The 18,894-nt window shown below is 37.3% G+C and overlaps 1 long non-coding RNA gene across 1 annotated transcript; it reads left to right on the forward strand.

Annotated features, from left to right (window-relative positions):
* The first annotated feature begins 1,613 nt into the window (after positions 1–1,613).
* Positions 1,614–10,265, forward strand: LOC125182511 (uncharacterized). Its single transcript, XR_010832487.1, has 3 exons — positions 1,614–1,813; positions 8,639–8,731; positions 9,594–10,265. It is a non-coding gene; the product is annotated as an uncharacterized lncRNA (long non-coding RNA).
* Positions 10,266–18,894: the final 8,629 nt, after the last annotated feature.

Consider the following 18,894-nt stretch of genomic DNA (forward strand, 5'->3'; position numbering starts at 1 on the left):
AAAGTTTCAAAGGGACTCACAGTATTAAGCTTATATAATACAAGCTTAAGAGGCAGGATCTAAATATCCCAAATTACAGAAGGTAAAAGGAACCAAGGATAAATTTATACTTGATATAAAAATAAATATCCAAATCAGATTCTATATTTCATTGATTAGCTTCATTGGGGCAGGGAAAAGCCTGTGAATTTGGTCTCTGTAGAGAATATTTCTCATCTGCTGGACTCTTTTGTGGTTGGCATAGGATTCCCCATATTTTTTCATTGCTTCTTTCTAAATTCAATTGCAAAACTTTGAAATATCTTTGAAACAATTCCTGCATTGAGGGCAATCCATCATATGCCTGTTTTTCTATATCTATCTATCAAAATACTTTCTGTGGATATGCTGTGCTCTAATTACTTTCTATGCTGTCAGCTCCTGATGCCCTTTGAAGTAATAAAACTAAAAAACTATTTGTAAAGATCAAGAATGTAGATATATATCACTTTATACAAGTAACATTCAAAATTTGAATGAATTTCACATCTAGTCCCAGTTGTGCTTTATCCTCCTTGTTAGTATGTTTGGTGACCACCAAAAACTTTTTCTTACTAATAACTGAGGCTGTTTCTCAAACTGTCTTAAGATTTTAGAGAGAGCACTGAATTCGTTGTCTACTTTTAATAGCTGGTTTGCCATACGTAACTATCTCCAACGAAGTGGATGTTATCATTCACAAGTATCTTACGTTCAGCCCTCAGTATTTCTGTGTGTAGGAATTTGACAGTCTTGCAATAAGGTATATCAGCTAATGACTTTGTGTCCCAATGTGTCCTGTCATAAAACAGAGAGAATATAAATAAACTCGTCAAATGTGAACAGTTGCAATGTGAGGCGGGTGTTAAATGTGTGCTATCATGTTATCTTGGTCTCTGTGCATATTGCATAGAGCTTTTATTGCTGAGAGATTCCTTTTGGAAGCGTATTCTCCCGCTGCCAGCTCCCAGTTTCACATGTGAGAACCTCAGTTATTTCCCTGTGTGTCACTTATTGATAGATGCTACTGATGTTCTTTCCAGCCCAAACAGTTATGATGGCTGGCCACAAGCAGTGTCTGAGGATGTGAAAAAGTATATTGAAAAGCTGCAAAGTAAAGTAAACTTCTCAAGAAGTTCGTGGCAGCAAGTATTGATTTACTCTTCCTCTCACAGGTTGGAACTGTGGATGAAGCTGAAGGATAAGTACTCACAGGGTCTGCTTATAGGTATAAACCACAGTGTCTGGGGTCAGAAGCAGTTGACAAGAAGATGCATATGAAATTCTCATGATACTCTTTTGTTTGGGTTAGTGAAATCAAAAGAAGATTTTTTTTTTCTTTTCATGAAGAAACTGTAGGGTTTTTCCTTGACTTTGTTCTCATGATGACCAGTAACAAATGGCAACAGTTCTAAGGCTGCATCTGCTACAATATCATATTGTAAATATACCAAGGTGCAATTTTCCTATCAAACAAGGCTAAGGAAACATACATATATATATGTATACAAATAAAACTGGTGTTTTAGGACTTAAGGACTAATTTTGTTCTCTAAGAGATAAATTAGAAAAGACAATGCTAAAGACACATTTATTTTTCATGTTAGAATTAGGATTAAAATATGAAATCATTGCAAAATATTCAGATCCAGAACAGATCATTTGTTTCTTTACAGTCTGCTTGTTTTACTTTGCAATCTAAACAGATCAACTTTCTCTTAGGCCTCCTCGCAGAGCTGCATGAAGAGTGTGACACGAAGTTGCTTGGGGAAAAGGGACGGTGCAGAGGAAGACAGTAAGTCCTTTAGCTCTGTAAGGGGAGGCAAGGGTTAAGGCCTGGGACCACAGAACAGCTGGAATATGTTAGGTTTACAGGAAGGCAGCCCTGAGAGGGAGTGTGAACTGCCAGCAGGTGGCTGGGAATGGCTGAATAACTCAGTGGTGGGACTGGAAGAGTGCTCTGCCTCTTACTGTGATGACTCGACCAATTTCAGCAAAAGCCTGTTTTTCTTTATAACAGCAGACCTTTGTCAAAGCCCATTAAAGTAAATTTAGCATTTCCTTTAAATATAAAAGGCTCTGGATCTGGCCCATGCTTGTTTTGACACTGTTTTTGTTTGCTGGATCTCTCAAGGTTTACCTTATTATTTCTCTGATGAGGGAAAAGAGCCGGTTGAGTGTTTGACAGACTACAAAGTGTGAGACAGTGATGTATCCCTTGGAGCGCCTGCCTCCAAGTCAAGCAGACAGTGTTTTGTTAAGAGAAGCTGCAAGCAGACACGTGTGGGAAGAAAGGTCTGATGGGGTTTTTCTCCCTGATGCAGTAAGGATAGCTGTGCTGAGGGTGGCAGCTGCTCTTACCACAGTGACGCTCTTCTGTGGCCTGCAGTACTGTTCTCTGCTCTGCAGAAATCCTAGTGGTGCAGTGGGCTTTGCTCTGGTTGGTGCTGTACAAACACATGAGGCCATCCCTGGTCCCAAGACCTTGCAGTGTAGTTGTGAGATGAGAGGTGACGGATGGACATGGAGATAGGGAAGCAGAAGGACCCAATGACAGTGCGGGTCAGGGAGCACAGCAGTTTTCTCTGCATTTAATTGGCATACTGCTAAAAGAGAGTTTGAAGGAAGAATTTGAAGATAACAGGGCCCTGAACAGGTATTTCTGAAAAGTTCCTCCCAAGCATGAAGGGTGGTGTAGGATAAAGTGAATGTGTTCTTATTTGACCATCTAACAAGGTGGCACTTGGCAGGATTGGGAGAAACGATACTAGAATAATCAAGGTGTGAGATGACAAGAGCCTGAGGAAGGCATCAATATGGATGGGTGGGAAAACTTTATCTCCTGCACTAAGCAGCAAAGTCCTGTAACAGTTATATATAGCTCTCAGGAGAGGACCTGGAGAAAAGTCTGAGTTGAAGACGATGTCCCAGTTCTGTTTGAGTGATGGGCAGGATGGCAATATTATCCACTGTCGTTACAACAGGAGATCTAATGCAAGATGAAGTTGGAGAGAGAAAAGGGTAGGGAGAGTAACAGCTCTATTTCAGCCATACTGACAATCAGCTATTGCCTTGGGATTTTTTTTTTTTGCCCAGGGAAGTGGTGGAGTCACCAACCCTGGGAGTGTTTAAGGAAAGGTTGGACCTGGTGCTTAGGGACATGGTTCAGTGGGTGGCATTGATAGTATGGTGATGGCTGGACCAGATGATCTTGAAGGTCTTTTCCAACCTTAATGATTCTATCATTCTATGATCCAGAGGGAGCTGTCAGAAAGTGGGTGAGGGTATATGTACAGAAAGAACCAAGTTTTGGGAAATTGAAGAAGTTCTTGGGTTTGCATGTGTGCACTAGAAGAACTTGTGTTTGAAGGTAAGAGAGGTACTGCTTAGAGCAGGGAGAGACTAACCAAGGACAAAGGCTCAAGGAAGTTGAAGCATAGGCTTAGTATTGGAGACTTCAGATGTGGATAAGGGAGCACAAGGAAACAAAATACCTGCTAGACCTTGAAGAGCTGGCAAGCTAGAGGCCACAGGCACAGGGTTTTCTCTATAGAGCTGTGCAAAGGCAAGTAGGTATAAGGAGAAGTAAAAGAACATGTTAAACCTCAAGTCAAGACAGAATAAGGCACCGAAGAAGGTCTTTGCTGATTGTTGAGGCAGACTGAGCAACTCAGCGGCTGGTGTGCCTCAGAAAAGTTTTGGGCAGAAAAGATGAAAACAACTTTAGAAAGCATCTATCAGCATTATATGAAGGTGGATATGTTAAGAGTTAGGTGGTAGGAAAACAACAGCGATTGAGAGTTTTTTTCAAGACAGATCTTTTAATTTGAAGGAATGCACTGCAGCCAGGAATCCAATTCCCTCATAACTGAAGAACAGGGCCCTACTGTATGTAGTCTTCTGTATTTCTGTATGTGGATGTATTCCTATTGTTATATTTTGTTCTGTCTTTGTTACTTGCCCACAATAGTGTGTAAAATGTTCAGATTTGTACTGAGACTCAGCATTTATGAGCCTCCTTATTTTGTTGATAATAAAACCACATTTAATCAGCTTTCTGTTATTGTAAAGGATCAAAAGAGCTACCACCTGAGAATTTATAAAACAAATTAATAGAAAATACAGTTAAGAATTGATACGTGTCTTCATTATAACTAGCCAAATTTTTTCTTCCAGGGAACATTCCACTGAAACCGTGGCACTGTATTCTAACGAAACCATATTAATCCACTAGATGCACTAGATATCTAATATTTTAGAAAAAGATTCAGCAAAGATTGTTTTCTAAAGAAAAAAAGGAAAACAAAAAACCACCACAACAGTGACCTATTACAAAATAATTTTGGCAAATACAAAATGATAAGTTGCTTGGCATTTTTGATAAAGCAAAACACTGCTTTAAACTTGTGTATAGATAATGAACTGGCAGCCTGCATGGGAGCTTTCATGACAGTAAGATAATAAACACTGACATGGATAAATTGTCATGAGTTGAACAAAAAAAAACCCTGTCAAATTATCAACTTGATGAGGGTGGTGCATTTGGTTATAACGAAAACAAATGTTCTGGTGGCTCCTTCCAACAGTAATTTTGCTGTCCAAGATGACAGAGTTAGTTCTGAGAAACTTTTTAATTGTTTTATCCACTTAATGGTATACAGATCCCTTTTATGTCACTGGACAAGGAAATAATCTTAACAAAAAAAGCTAGATTTCATACCAGAAGTACCACTTTTATCTTCAATTATTTATTTGTGGCATCACAAATGAAAATAATTGTGTAGCATGATGGCACTGTTGGCACAGTGGGATCCATATTACCCACGTGTTTGAGCTGGATAGGATCCAGTTCAAAGATTATGTACATACACATGACTTAGGTTTAATACAGAAATGTTTCCAGGAGTCCTGATAGCAAGAATCTCTGGAATATTTCCCTCCAAACAGTTCTGAGGGTCTGCAAAAGATAATTGCTTTCACTATAGTTCAGCTGGATTCCCCCCAGTGTCTCAGCAGATGCTTGTTGCATTATTAACTGCCGCCTATGTCGCTGAACACTATGGATGCAGTTGTATGAGTCTAGTAGCTTCGTTCTCAAATTCATCAATCTCCTTGAATCACGCAGATGGGGAGTCAAGGTGGCTGGATGATAGAGTCACATCAACTTTCTGTGTGGTGTTGGCAAGAAAAGCAGATCTGCTTGAATTACTTTTTGATAGCTTGATTAAATCTGGTTAAATCTTTACTTTAGGGTTTTACTGTAAATCCATAAACTCAGTGCATGAAAAAACAGATAGTGTCTGCTTATCTCAGGTTTTTGTGAGCAGCATTACATGAAATTAAGAGCAGGGACTTGAAGTGTGTAGCCTGTTGATCATACACTTGAACTGAATCTATCATCCACGTTTTTATCATAGTTAAAAAGTTGAAAGCTATGAAAAGACATACATATCATAAAAATAATAAGAATCACATTACCCCAATTTCAAAAACTTATATTAAAAATTAAGGAAGGTAGGAATGATTTTTTTATCCACAGTATACTCATTTGGAAAACACAGTAAATTATTTTTGATTATACGTTAAGATAATTTTTCCATTTTGATACTTCCAGTAAATATTTCAGATCTTTTTCTCAGAAACACAGGTGATTATATTTATTGGTTTTAATCTAGAAAAATGTGGGGGTTTTATGCCATACCTTTCTTTGTCTTTAGCAATATCATAAGCTCAAGATACTGACCAATTTCTTTGTCCTTTAAATGTTACATTGCTACTGAAACTTTCCAACACTGAATATTTCACTGATCCCTTTTTCTCTGCCATCTGTCTGATCTGGCCTCTTTCCAAATAATACTGCTTTCCCAATAGATATGGTTGTCCTGGTACAAGAGTTTTCAGTCAGGGTAAAGACAATCCACATTATGTTCAGTTGTTTCTTTGATAATGGGTATAAACACTGAATAGCCATGTACACTTACAGTTTGTAGATTTTAAGATGCAAACCAAAAAACGCCGTTTGTCAGAAACTCTGGCTTGTGCTCTGCTTTGTTGAAAAACTGACACTTAAAATTAGTTCTTTTCTGTCATTGTGTTCTGTGTTAGTTTGTTTATTTTGACAATTAATTTACAGTGTCTGTATACTGTTGCAGAATGGGTATTTTTAAATTTGGTTGGCTGGTTAAAAAGTGTCAAGTTCCAGATTATATACAGTATTGCAGAAGTGTTAATTCATCATTTAGGAAATAGATGTCTTATCTTAGGAGTTCAACTTGAAATGTCTTAGGAAAGATAATGTATTTTAGAAGCAGAGCACTTAGCCATGTCATTTAATGGACTGTTAAGTTGCACACAAAATCACTAATCTCTTCTTGACCAGTATCTTAACAATTTTAGATTTATTTAAATTATATATTGTCATTGTATATTGCTTTAGATATGCCATCATATCTAAGGAGATCAACATAGAAAATATATCCCATAGATCTAAGAAAATGCAATGCATCATTAAAAATACACATGAAAAAGCATTGTATTTTATGTGCGCAAGTGCATTAACTGTTAAAAAGGTGGAGAGGTCTCATTTCCCCTTCTTCCTTTATGCTGGAATCACTTTCATGCTAGTAATTAAATAGTGCGTTTTATAGTGAGCAATTGTAATAAAAACCCATCAGACACTGACAACTTCCTTCAAAAGCAGCATATTACATTATAGCCTCAACTACGTAGATCATCTCTGAACAGTGATAGAATTTCTTGTTGAACAATTAACTCTCTGTATCCCAGAATATCCCCCACAGAATATTTTGCTTTTTGTTTGCTATTGTACGCGCTCCCATGCTTAAGGGAGAATGCTGCTCTTTCTTTCTTTCTTTGGGCAATTAATGTTTTATGTTACCCGTGGTCCTAGTTTTGAGAAGCGATTTTCATCCATTCAGCTGAAAGAGCGAACCTTTGTTTCCTGGAATCTGTTTCTATGTCCTAGTCACTTCCAGATTCTCGCCTAGGAGTTTGGAACAACTGTCCCCTCGGGCAGCCAGCTGCAGAGTTAACTCTGAATCCTATGAGTGGTGACAAGATGTTGGGAGTTTGGTCAGTAGTTTGATGATACACATGGAGAGTAACTCAAAGGCATTTGCACTGTTTAAGTCTTCCTTAGGCCATAACTTCAAGACCTGTGTTTCGTTTACACAAAGGCCCTTGTCCAGTGCCCTGGCAGTATAAATATATTGCATTTGCTTAGCCTGTTCTCAAGTGCAGGAGTCGTGCACGCAGCCTGTGTTCTTTTGAACTGTGCTGATAATCTGAAAGAATGGTTGGGAAGTGTTAAAAGGGGAGCCATGAGTGGCTGAAATCAAGGCAGTTGAGGACAATTTCACTCCAAAAGCAGGTATGATTGACACAACTTCTATGTTAAATGGCATCCTACGGAGTCCCTACCTTGATAATTTAAAGAGCTCTCCCAGGAAAAAGGGAAAATACCATTTATTTTCTGCTTTCCAGCTGGAATTCCAGAAGGTGTATTTCCTGCACCAGAGTAAAATTCTATAACAGGAAAGTTCTTCCTCTTCTTTTGGGCATCAGTGTGTTCAGTATGAAAAGCAATTTACAGTTTATTAATTTTTCCAGCGTTCCAATTAGTGGGTTACTAATACACTATCTGAAAGACTTTCTTTTTCCCAGTGATCAGCATTCTGTGTAACCTGCTGGAATTGTATCCAGGTTCCATTTTGTGCAATTATAACATTTAGTTACTGTACTTTCTTTGCTAAACAGACACTCAAAACCTAACTTGTAGTGCAGGGTATAGCTTTACAATCGGATGATATTTATTACTCTGGAAAGCTGTTTGGAAAACACCTCACAACCTGACTTACATGGAAATGAACATATTCTCATGTAAATTGCGTAAGAGGAAGCTGGCAGAATCAGCAAGTACAAACCAGAGTCTGTGTACTTCACCAAAATTTGCCCAAAGGCTGGGAAGCTGCTCAATTACTGGGTAGTATTAATATTTTATTTTTACTGTGAAACAGATGTACTTTGCCAGGTTTTTTTCTATGGGGAGGGGGCATGGCAGGGGAGAGGGGAAGAAGCCTTAGCATGTTGAGTGTGTTAGATATAAATAGAAGTGTGATCAATTCCAAACTTCAGCTAGCAGCTTTGCTGTCAATTCCTGTGAGATGAGAACTCTTGTATTTATGAGATTCAGTATTATTTAATTACACAAATGTGGTCAGAAAACTGTCTTACTGACCAAATGTGGAAATGAAATAGACCTGGATTGTGACGTTAGGTTTTGTTTCTTTTGAGAAGCGGTATTTTTTGGATTAGCACTGTTGACCCTGATTCATGTTTTTGTAGACGCATAACTTGATTCCTAAAAGCAGGCCTATGCATGGAATCTAGTTTAAAATGTTTTGGATATTTTGGGGAGGTTTGAGTAATGACATTTGGAGAGGGGAAAATGTACTTCATGTGACTAGTAACAGATAGATAGATAAAAAATATTTACCAATGCTGGTTGCTTTTGTAGGCTCTTAGTTTCCAAATTAATCTGAGAATTGATTAGCCTGTAGCATTGGATTTATTTTTTTATTTTTTATTTTTTTATGGCAAGGCTCAGACCATCATCGTGCCAAATCCCAAGAGGAAATCATGGCTGGAATACAATTACTGCCAGTGATCCACATCTTTGCCTCTGCAGACCTGGGTAAATAATGCTTGATCCATGACGAGTCTGACTACTTTTTGAGGAACTGCCCTTTGCATGTAGGGTGTTCTTGTACTGGAAGATATACTACACGGTAGCTACAATAACAGCTGTTGTCCAAGAGTGAATCCCCGATGGAAATTTAGCCTCGTCTTGTTTCCTTGTTCTTTTCCTTCCCGTGAAAGCATCGCTGGTGTTGAAGCTCTGTAGAGCACGGCTGCTGTATGACCCTGCAGCACCTCTGCTTCCTGTGTTCGTTGTCGCTCCTCCATGGCTGAGCTCAGTACAGGTTCATCAGTCTGAGTTGCCTCAGAAAAGCTGTACCTCCTAAAATCAAGCCATAAAATTGAGCCCATACCAAATGCTGTGCCTTTCACATCTGAATGAAGAAAGGACTTCAAAGTCAGTGAGACCACTCAGAAATGCTAAAGCTCAGCATATGGGGTCAGCATTTTTAGTATTTACCCCCTTTGAAAATGTCTATGCTGATTTATGTTTTGAAACACTGTGAAAAAGAAGCTCGCCCCGCACCCAGAGCCATACACCAAAATATTTTGAATAGCAAGGGCAGCAGAACAAGTCAGTCATGCTAACCTTGCACTACACAGACATCTGTGAAAATTTCACGCTTCCATGAGCAGATTCTCCAAAGGGCTGAATTTGGCTGTAAGTCTCTCAGAGAATGATTCCATTCCTCCTGTGCTTTTTTGGAGGTATGTTTTTAATTGTCCTTGGCATAAAAATATTGAAAGACACAAATTAAATAAAATGTCTAAACAACAGGAGGGGGCAGGCTTAAACTGACAAAAAGCAAGAAAATCAGACTAGCTGCAAACCTGGAAATGCTGTTCTCAATTCCTAGCATGTGCAGGAAATGCAGCGCATATGGCAAATGGAATCACCTGGAGCTAGGCCTCTTTGTTGCACCTTGGCACAGGAGAGCGGGAACAAAGCAGAAATGCGGATTTTAACCCTCAGTTTTCTGTTGTCTGGTAAGAATCAGTTTAATCCTATCCTTATACATGGTTTCCAGATCACAATTACCAGATGTTAAAAATAGACTCATTGTTAAATATCCCTGCTGTGCTTAAATGTGGATAACAGTGCCTTTTTGCTGGTTAAAAACTTTCAGCATCGTTCTTTCTAATGTTTAAGAAGAAATACATATGAATGTAATTGTACCTTCTGGAAAAGTTGAATTTGATTATAACAACACTTCATTTATGATGCTCTTTGCAAAAGCTGTTTCTGGTATTCTGCTAAGTAAGCCTCTCAGTGTGTCTTAAAATCACTAATGAATCAGTCTTTAGATGAAGACAGTGCAGGTGTGGCAGCATATCATCATACAGGGGAGGAGAGCGAAGTGTGAGGATGTAAATATTTACTACATCTTACATGATGTCGAGGAAAAGAAAGTTCTTAGGATAGAGCATTGAACTGGATAATGTTTTTTACTGTTCATAGTGTACTCATCATGAAAAGGATCTTTGAAAATTTGAAAACATTGCTAACTTTCTCTCAAAGTTGGAAAACAGTTTTCTCAGGAAAAATTAAACAAATTTTAGAACATCTGATACTGAGTACTTGGCAAGTTATTTTTTGGAAAAGCTGAATTGATCTGGTTAGAGAATTTAAAAACAAAAGGTTTTCTGAGGTTGTCAATTTTTTGGCATGGCATTTTTAATTTATTTGGAAAAAGAAGAAGGATAAAAATCTTTAGAATGAAACAAAATAGTTTCAGGTTGATGCAAATCCATATTTTTTTTAATACAAGAGACCCTCCACAGAGCCCCAAATGCTGCTGCTTCTGCTTCCTTTCCAGCTCTAAAAATTTTTTTTTGGTTGCAGCCTGGTCTACCACAGATTCCTTGACACCACTAAGTATGTGCCCTGACTGTCATAGAAATTTAAATACGTATCTGGTCAATTTTCCTGCACAGTTATATATGTTTCTCTGCACTTCGTGCATTTCTAGAACAAGGTGGGTATTAATTATTGTACATCAAGCTCTGAAGCACAAAACAAATTTTACATGTTTATTTTACAGGGATATCATCTCTATGACAGGCCGATTTGTACACCTAAATGATTAACTGGTATCTTATATTTTGAAATATTTAAGCATAATATAAATTCATGGGAATATCTATATATATATTTAAATTGAAATAGGCTTATGTGGAGATTTTCAAAGTAGACCTAGAAGAAGAAATGGAAAAAATTCAACAAAGTGCTTGTATTCACAAGCTTGTTTTTTGTACTTAAGACAATTTGTTAGAGCCCTTGAAAATGGGGAAGCTGTAAACAGTGGGGCTTTCCCTCTGCACTGGCATTTTCTCTGTTAAATAAAATGTTTTAAATATTGCTGTATATTGAGATAGTGTAATTATTCTGATATTTAAACTATATACAAAGCTAAATACAATTTTTATATGTTATGTTTAAAAAGAAAGTACAGTGTTAGGAACATAGTGCAGACTATGATGCCTGAATTGTCAGAAAACCAGTGTGTGTGCTCAGCTGAGACAAGGAAAGCAAGGGCATTTTGTGGTGTAATTAGCAGTAGTTGGAAAGTAGGACTCTACTTTTGAAAAAAGTTTCCACAGTTGGATTTGATTAATCAAAATTAGCCATAGTCATATTGTTGCTACAGTCTGTTTTCAAAAATAGCGTTAGTGCACTGAAATTGATTTCAGAATTATCAGGAGAGATGAACATTTAAATATATGCAAGTCTGTGAAGCTGTCTCTGCCTGTGTAGGCTGATTTTAATAGACACAACTTCTGTGTTTAGCTATAAGCTCTGGATAGAAGGCTGTTTATTATGTGGGCACTTATTTTTGGGTTGTTTCAATATGCATCTTTCAGCAAATATACCTATTTCTTGAAGAAAAAAGAAAAAAGAGAAGGTGATCAGTGCACGAGTGAAGAGTTTCATAGGAGCCAGAAGGCAAACACAGGAAAGTAAATCCAGCCTACTGGATTACAACAGGTTGGTAAATACAAATGTTATGACATTTCCATAGAGCTCTTTCTGTAGAGGCAATTCTTACTTGCAATGTATCATGTTTTATCATAATCATATTTTACAAAGGAATATTTTCAGTTTGCTTTACTTAGGAAAGTTATTTGATGTTAGCGACTAATAGCACCAAGGAAGATCAGAGTTTGAAAAAAAAAAAGTAGAAAAAAGGTGTTACAGTTCATCTAAATCAATCATTATCAAGGTGCTTTGGGATCTGTTGTTTTTGGTTTCCTGTGTACATTCAGAATTCCTTCTTGTGGCCTAGATCTCCTGTAATATTGAATCATAGAATCATCAATATGTTGAAGTTGTAAACCCTACTCATACTTTGCAACAGTGCTGGGAATTGAGACACTTCTAATTCCCCTGAACTTCCTGGCAAAGCTGCATTTGAACTTGGTACGAGTGAGAAGAAGTGTCATTTACTGGCTTTTGTCAGGCATGATGAGGTTCTGATGAAATGGTCTGTGTCAGTCTGAATTGCTTTTGTTCATTGCACGTGGAGTGATCCCTGAGCAGAGGAGAGGAAACATAAGTGAAATATTTATTCAACATCAAGATGCAAAAATTTAGACAGCATGTTGCAAGTACAAAACTGGCCTTTTGCTAGGACATTGACATAAAAACTGTTCTTCCTTTCAACTCTTCCTTTTTAACTTTCTGCGTATTTTTTTTACCTGTGCAAAATTGTAAATATGTAAACAGCTTTCTATTTATAGGATGCACTAATGTCAGTAGTAAAAGAAATACTGACATGAAAGGTTAAACTACTGTGGACAAGAACTTCTGAACTATTCTAATTTATTTCTAATTTATTTCATCTCTGACTATTCACAAGTAGAGATTGGCAGATAAATTCTACTAATTCACTTTCACAGACAGCAACTTTTTAGTTCTTTTGCAGAGAAGTTAAGGGGAGAAGGCCGTATTTTACTGTCTGCTCTTAACAGTCTTTGAAGTATTTCATTGTAAGTGTCTTGTCTGAGAGTTTTTTAAAACGGAGAAATATTTTCTAAAAACTAGAATTGTTCCTCAAGAAGAAGGCTGGTGCAGTTTTCTAATATTGTCCTGCTTGGCAAATTTCTTCTGACTATCTCAGTGTAAGGTGACATACAAGGACAAATGACAGAAGTGATGGGTAAAATATCCAGACTTTTCTGTTCTTATACAGTTTGGCTGACTGGAGTCATTCAAGCTTATATATGCATGTACATACTGTTTATAATAGTAATTATATGATGAGGAGTACAGTGCTTAGCTTAGCTTTTTCTGAAAGATGAAAAGAAATATTTTGTTTATATTTTATGTAACAACAAGACTGGTTTTCTCAATGTGGTTAACGTATGTGACACCTCAGTCATCCCTGTACCGTCGCTTTATCTTTTTGTTCAAGTGAATCCTTTCACTAATTTTTAGCAAGGCTAGTTTCAATGCTTGATCACATGTGAACTGACACAACAGCCTGCGGCCTATTTTGATTTCTGTAGATTTTTGCCTATGCAACTTGTAATAATTCCTATGAAGCTGTCACAGTCTGTTCTATCAAAATTACTTACAGATCCTGTTGTTCAGGAATCATTGAAATGATAGATTGCTACAGTCTCTCTTGCTAATGTGTGCTTAGGGAGTCCTTCATTTACACGATAGACTTATTCAATTTTTGGTGAAATGTGGTTATTACTCTTGTACAGAAGACACATGCTCAATCTAGATATGGCTTGCTTATTTTTTAAACAAATTGTATAAAAATACTTACCCTTTTGAGAGTGATGACATGGATTACAAAGTTAATTCACAAAACTTTTCAATTAACCTTACAAATTGCCTTTACCTTGCCATTTGAAGGACTGAGTGTACTTCAAAGAACCAGGCTGTAAGGAGGGCTGGCAAAGAGTCCAGCTGCCACGGAGGCAGATGAAGGCATGACTTATGGCTCAGGGTGACTGGAAATCACGGGAAGCTAACTGGGAAGTAAACTCTGGGTCTGCACAAGTGAATTGCTCTCTTCACCAGCTCAGCCATACTAGTTCCATTCCTGGCTGTATGTTGGAAGGAGTGTAGTTAGAATGGACCAGTACCAGTTGTGGAATTGTGCATGAGAAGATTTTAAGCACACAAATGTTTGAAGGTGCCGGACGTGTTGGAAAAATGTAGTCTGAATCTAGCTATTTTATATTCATAGCATATTTATTCAGCCTTTTGTAAGAAGAATGGTGATACGCTAGTCTCTTGGTTATAATGCCTTTTCTTGTTAAGTCATCTGGGCTGTGACTGAATAGTGGTGTGGTGAAGATGTAAAACTGAGGCAGAAAAATAGAGAAGAGAATTCTAGGTGTGATCCTGCAAATGTTTATTTCTATCTCACTCTCTCTGAAGGAACTGCTCATGGTAGCAGGGTGTATCTGCTTAAGTAATAGTTAAGAAGGTCAAGCCCTATGCTTCAGTCAGGAGCCTCTTAAACACTATAAGCATGTAGGAAAACATGAACTGTGAGGGATGCAGGGAGCTCTTGGGAACTGCTTTTTTGATAAACTCAACAACTGGTATCAGGGCTGCTGACTGCACCTTATGCAGTATCTGTTATTTAGGGTCTTACATTCTCAGTTGTACTTTTAGTTCTAGCCAGGCATGTGTAACCACATACCTAAGAGAAAGAAACTAATTGGATTGTATCATTCCATTTCAGGAGCTTTATCCACCCTATCTTGTAATTTTTACTTACATGCGTAATCTTTATTTACACGTCCTTAATTTGAATGGGATTACTTGCATTAGTGTTAATGTGAGCAACAGCTACAGGGTTAGTTCCCGTATGTGTCAGTGGTGCCAAAAGTGACAGAGTATGCAATAATTTGGTTACACTTTCAATTATAATATGGAATTAAAGAGCTTTAATTTGGAGCTGTTGCTCTGAATAGCAAGTATTGATATTTGTAATTGAATTCTGAGGTAGAACTTTCCATACATTTGTAATGTGGGAATCTCTCTCTCTATGTGAGATTCACTTGGCGGGTGAATGATCACCACTTAGGAACAATATTATATCCTGCATTTCAAGAGTCGGAAGGATTGGAATCTGATTTTAAGGTAAAACATTTAATCTATTTCGTATCTTAAAATTCGATAGCCTGAGAATTGCTAACCTAATTACTAGGTTAAGAAACATTTGATAAATATTTGAGTACATGCTGTGATTAATTTGTATTAGAATTGTGCTTTGAACTAATGTAATTCATGTGGGTAGGACCACCTGATGAGTCAGGCCCTGATCCTGAAAACTGCTCCAGGCAAACCTCCAATAAAAACTTAGCTGTGTGGAGCAATTTTCAGGATTGGATGCTAACATTCAACATAGCACGAATAAGGGTTGCAGAATGAAAATAAATTATGCTGTAGCCAACGTGTTTCCACACCTACAGTCTTGTGTTTTTTCTCTTTTTTTTCCCTTTTTTCTACCTGTATAGCTTTTGTTTGTTTGTTGTTATATTTGATGTATATGCAACTTTCAGCCTTCAGGGAATTGAACATAAAATGTTGGGAAATGCATAATTTTGGCAAATATTCCTCCTTCAGTGCCTAAGTCTTTTGCTGCTGCACGATGTTCTCAACTTTTACAGTAAAGCTTTCTTTCACATGGAGTAAATTTCTCCGAGTGAAGGAAAATAGTGAAGTGGTGAAATAAAATCTGCAAAATATGGACTAAATGAGATATATCCCCTCGCTCCCAATGAAAATCAATGTGAATAGCTGAAAATCTGTTTATACAACATTCTTGCAGCATTTTAAAGACATGTATTATATCAGTCATTGTGGCTGAAAGTTGCTTTATATATAGGGACCCTGACTCCAATATCATAGCTTTTTTGACTAAGAAGCAATGGTAGATAGTGGATGTAATCCTGTTTGCTCACAGTAAATGAAACTGTGTAGGTCACCTCTCTGATACAGGAGATGCAAAATCGTTTGTGCATCCAAGTGCCTGGAACTTTCTGGAATCTGAATTCTTTCTTCATGGCCAGCTTCATCACTGATCCTGGATGGGTGACTCAGGGCTCTGCCAACACCTTGGTCTTTCGCTCTGCAGAGTCTATTCAGGATCACATCAGCCATGTTGGCTGCCAGTATATTATGATTTAAAATCCTTCCATTATTTTTTTCCCTTGAAATCATATAAAGGATATTCACAGTCTGACCTTGAATAAAGACATCAAGTTGCCATTCGTGCTAGGTATTTCTAATGTTCATATGTTGTAAACTGCTGGGCAGCAAAACCCCATTGTCTGCAATCGTGCTAACACTTGTAGCTATGTGAGAAATGGCTTGATTTCTGGAAAGAAACATAGGTACAAAAATACTCAGGTTTGGAGAAACTGCTTTTGGAGATGCAGGAGTAAAGTGGAAGAAAAAGACATGGTTTTAGGTGGCCAAAGTCTGCTAGTAGATTGTAGTCTTGTTGGAAAGAACACAGGATTAACCTACAGATGAAGGGATTAAACCTAAAGGCTCACCTGTTGTTCTTAGTTATATTAGATGGTCTATTAGAAAATATTGCTTTCTTAGACAAAATCTTCTTGTCCTTTATCTGTACACACCAAGGATACTACTTAGATACACAAACTCTGTGGAAGAATAAGGAACTGATATGTGAAAATTACAGAAATAGTTTGACATTCCAGAAAAAATAGGAGTTTCTGTTGAATGAACAATAGGCAGTCTGGTAGACTTAGATAATTGTCTTAGCATCATTAATAGCTCAACTTAGAAGAGAGGATTTAGGAAATTGAAATTGATATGTCCAAATATTGAAATGAAGAACAAGATTTGCATATTTTTGATGGCAGAGTCATTCATTATTCAAGACGTGTGCTCATCTGCAATAGAAGTGAGAAGACCACCATAGACTGCAATGATAAAAAGCAAGGGCAAAATTTGGCCGTGACTCAAGGGGAAATTACTAATCTTTCTTAATTTGTTCTGAGTGTGGATGTGCAGGACTCAAAGACTCTAACTTCCAAGAAAATGTCTTCTTTCGTCCCTCAGCTATTAAAAGTCAGAGTAATGTCAGATCGCAAAAACAGAAAAAGCTTTAAAAGGGTTATTCTTTTAAAAAGGTGATTCTAAACTCCTGTTGAAAGAAATTACAAAGTATAAATGATAGCCACCAGGCCCTGTGTTTTCTGAGTTGCTAGGGATTTGGCCACAAAACTCACATAAAAGTCAGTGGGAGTTACTAAAATCAGTGGGAGTTGTATACCTTGATCTCAAATAAACCCAGGAAATCTTGAAGAAAATGACAATCAAAATAGTGGGGAAAAGTATAAAGTAGCGGAGTAGATAATACATGAGTAAATGAGCCAAATATCTAGCAAAATGAAAAAGATGATGGAAAACAAGTTGGATGGAAAAGAGATGGTTGAATACATTGAGTTATGTAAGGGGGAATTCACAGGGTTTCAGAAAATACAATTTCATGAGAAGCTGAAGGAAAATGGAAAGGAAGTCATCAGGTATAATTGCTGTAAGGAGCAGCCTCCTGCTGAGACAGGACAGGTTTACCATCAACACTGTAGAAATACATCCTAAGAAGTACAACAAACATAAAAGCAGATGTATCATAAAATCAAGAGGTAGAAGAAGGAGTTTGTATACACATACAAACATACCACGTGTAATGTAGAACAGACAGAACAAAGGGGGAACTGTGGTGGGGAAAAAAAAACATAGGAGAAAATGGACAGTGTACTGTGGTTGAGGAAGAAAGTTGACAATAGAATATGGCTGACAGGAACATGGGAAGTGCTCTCTCCATGTTAGAAGGGTGATTCTGAGGAAAGTAATCAGCATACTTTCAGCAGGTCGTGAGCTTTTACCAGCACAAGGAGAAGCTAGTTCCCTACAAGCGCTGTATTTTATCCAGCACGTAAGTTCGGCAAAATAACTCACTAGTCCCATAAAAAGAAGAACAACAAAACATAGGATTTTATCTGATATGTGATGTAGTTTCAAGGTCCAATTCACTTCTGATACTTAAGATTTCAAACATAGTGGGAAGCTTCAGAAGAAACATAGGGCCATTACCACCCACATTCCTTTTGCTTTTACACAACTCAGGTGCTTATGACCCTTATAAAATCTCATCCAAACAGGAGTGGGTAAAAGCTCTTTTCTCAAAAAGCTACTCTTTGGAAATCGCCTTCCAGAGAGGCAAGCAACTAAACAAGAGGTTGTTGATAAAAAATCTCTTCAGAAACATTAAAAGGAAGACGAGGTTTTGTAATGGATATGAAGAATGACAAAGTTAAATATCACCAAATGAAGCTCAAAAATCATTCACATCTGCGCAACCATTGAAATGAATGCAAGTATGTTATTTTATTTCTGTGGTGAGATTGGGCTGTGATATCAGACTCTAGAGGTAAGCCAATAGAGGTTCCAAAGGTAAACCAATTTTTTTACTTAATCAAAGTACTTACTTTTAGGAGCTATGCAGTAGGACATGTTGCCAAATGAAGACATTAATTGTTAAAGCTTTTTAGATCTAGGAAGAATGTCCTCCTTCAAGGAAATTCAGAAACAATTAAGTTAACGTAGCTGTTACATCACAGAGCAAACTTAGGTATCCCATGAAAAGTTCCAGTTTTTGTGGATGATATCTTATCAGAACCTGTGATGAGACACAAAAAGGGCCCAGATTTGAAGTTCTAATGAATAGCAAATGGACAATGCACAAACAGTTGAATTGTGAATTGGTTATAGTCAACATACATATTTACTGTGACATTTCACTTAAAATTAAGCTGTCTTTATACTATAAAGAGCATATTTACAAGCAGTGTTTTACAGGTTGTCAAAACTGGTAATTGAATGCACAGGCTATATTTGCAGCTGTCGAGGAATTCAGAAGTACAATTTGGTGTCATTGAGAATCTTCATAAACTCTCTAAACTAATAAACTTTGTAGCATATTAAAGTAAGAGCCATTGCTCTGCATAGAAAGCCAAAAAAACTACAGAAGAAACAGAACAGTTTACCAGAAGGACAAACAGCAGGAGGACACAGGTAAAGGTTTTGAATAGATGCCAAAAACTTGAAGGCACAACAGAGATAAATAAAATAGACAGTAAAGATGCAATATAATA

This window comes from Anser cygnoides, chromosome 6 (genome assembly GCF_040182565.1).
Source record: "Anser cygnoides isolate HZ-2024a breed goose chromosome 6, Taihu_goose_T2T_genome, whole genome shotgun sequence".
Taxonomy (NCBI): domain Eukaryota; kingdom Metazoa; phylum Chordata; class Aves; order Anseriformes; family Anatidae; genus Anser; species Anser cygnoides.